Here is a 2246-nt window from a genome sequence, read left to right on the forward strand (position 1 = left end):
CCCCCTGGGAAGTCCTCGTGTTGCATCCCCCACCCTCTTTTTAATCTTTCTTTTAAACCGCTGGACCGCTCGCTAAGGGTACTATCCTTTTAAACCGCTAAACCGCTAAGCGAGAGAAGTTGCGCGGAGAGAGAGGGTCAAGTACATTTTGCGCGCAGTACCTGACGGATGCGATCATACCAGCACTAATGCACCGGATCCATCAGAACTCCGAAGTCAAGCGTGCTTGGGCGAGAGTAGTACTAGGATGGGTGACCCCCTGGGAAGTCCTCGTGTTGCATCTCCCACCCTCTTTTTAATCTTTCTTTTAAACCGCTGGACCGCGCGCTAAGGGTACTATCCTTTTAGACCGCTAAACCGCTAAGCGAGAGAAGTTGCGCGTGCTTGGGCGAGAGTAGAATTAGGATGGGTGACCCCCTAGGAAGTCCTCGTGTTGCATCCCCACCCTCTTTTTAATCTTTGTTTTAAACCGCTGGACCGCGCGCTAAGGGTACTATCCTTTTAAACCGCTAAACCGCTAAGCGAGAGAAGTTGCGCGTGCTTGGGCGAGAGTAGAATTAGGATGGGTGACCCCCTAGGAAGTCCTCGTGTTGCATCCCCACCCTCTTTTTAATCTTTGTTTTAAACCGCTGGACCGCGCGCTAAGGGTACTATCCTTTTAGACCGCTAAACCGCTAAGCGAGAGAAGTTGCGCGTGCTTGGGCGAGAGTAGAATTAGGATGGGTGACCCCCTAGGAAGTCCTCGTGTTGCATCCCCACCCTCTTTTTAATCTTTGTTTTAAACCGCTGGACCGCGCGCTAAGGGTACTATCCTTTTAGACCGCTAAACCGCTAAGCGAGAGAAGTTGCGCGTGCTTGGGCGAGAGTAGAATTAGGATGGGTGACCCCCTAGGAAGTCCTCGTGTTGCATCCCCACCCTCTTTTTAATCTTTGTTTTAAACCGCTGGACCGCGCGCTAAGGGTACTATCCTTTTAAACCGCTAAACCGCTAAGCGAGAGAAGTTGCGCGGAGAGAGAGGGTCAAGTATATTTTGCGCGCAGTACGTGACGGATGCGAAGATCGCAACACTAACGCGCAGGGACAGAGCGGAGATCCGGGGGGAAGCGGGCTCGGGCGAGAGTAGTACTAGGATGAGTGACCCCCTGGGAAGTCCTCGTGTTGCATCCCCCACCCTTTTTTTAATCTTTCTTTTAAACCGCTGGACCGCTCGCTAAGGGTACTATCCTTTTAAGCTGCTAAACCGCTAAGCGAGAGAAGTTGCGCGGAGAGAGAGGGTCAAGTACATTTTGCGCGCAGTACGTGACGGACCCCCTGGGAAGTCCTCGTGTTGCATCCCCCACCCTCTTTTTAATCTTTCTTTTAACCCGCTGGTCCGCTCGCTAAGGGTACTATCCTTTTAAGCCGCTAAGCCGCTAAGCGAGAGAAGTTGCGCGGAGAGAGAGGGTCAAGTACATTTTGCGCGCAGTACGTGACGGATGCGATCATACCAGCACTAATGCACCGGATCCCATCAGAACTCCGAAGTCAAGCGTGCTTGGGCGAGAGTAGTACTAGGATGGGTGACCCCCTGGGAAGTCCTCGTGTTGCATCCCCCACCCTCTTTTTAATCTTTCTTTTAAACCGCTGGACCGCTCGCTAAGGGTACTATCCTTTTAAGCCGCTAAACCGCTAAGCGAGAGAAGTTGCGCGGAGAGAGAGGGTCAAGTACATTTTGCGCGCAGTACGTGACGGATGCGATCATACCAGCACTAATGCACCGCATCCCATCAGAACTCCGAAGTCAAGCTAATTTTTCTTTTAAACCGCTGGACCACTCGCTAAGGGTACTATCCTTTTAAGCCGCTAAGCCGCTAAGCGAGAGAAGTTGCGCGGAGAGCGAGGGTCAAGTACATTTTGCGCGCAGTACGTGATGGATGCGATCATACTAGCACTAATGCACCGGATCCCATTAGAACTCCGAAGTTAAGCGTGCTTGGGCGAGAGTAGTACTAGGATGGGGGACCCCCGGGGAAGTCCTCGTGTTGCATCCCCCACCCTCTTTTTTATCTTTCTTTTAAACCGCTGGATCGCTCGCTAAGGGGACTATCCTTTTAAACCGCTAAACCGCTAAGCGAGAGAAGTTGCGCGGAGAGAGAGGGTCAAGTACAATTTGCGCGCAGTACGTGACGGATGCGATCATACCAGCACTAATGCACCAGATCCCATCAGAACTCCGAAGTCAAGCGTGCTTGGGCGAGAGTAGTAC

General features: G+C 52.2%; 3 non-coding genes across 3 annotated transcripts; all 3 read left to right on the forward strand.

The window, feature by feature from the left end:
- The first annotated feature begins 166 nt into the window (after positions 1 to 166).
- LOC116008674 lies at positions 167 to 284 on the forward strand. Its single transcript, XR_004096041.1, has one exon. It is a non-coding gene; the product is annotated as a 5S ribosomal RNA (ribosomal RNA).
- A 1190-nt stretch (positions 285 to 1474) lies between these two features.
- On the forward strand, positions 1475 to 1593 carry LOC116008142. The gene has a single exon (XR_004095541.1). It is a non-coding gene; the product is annotated as a 5S ribosomal RNA (ribosomal RNA).
- A 319-nt stretch (positions 1594 to 1912) lies between these two features.
- LOC116008416 lies at positions 1913 to 2031 on the forward strand. Its single transcript, XR_004095801.1, has one exon. It is a non-coding gene; the product is annotated as a 5S ribosomal RNA (ribosomal RNA).
- Positions 2032 to 2246: the final 215 nt, after the last annotated feature.

Source organism: Ipomoea triloba, chromosome 16 (assembly GCF_003576645.1).
Source record: "Ipomoea triloba cultivar NCNSP0323 chromosome 16, ASM357664v1".
Lineage (NCBI taxonomy): Eukaryota > Viridiplantae > Streptophyta > Magnoliopsida > Solanales > Convolvulaceae > Ipomoea > Ipomoea triloba.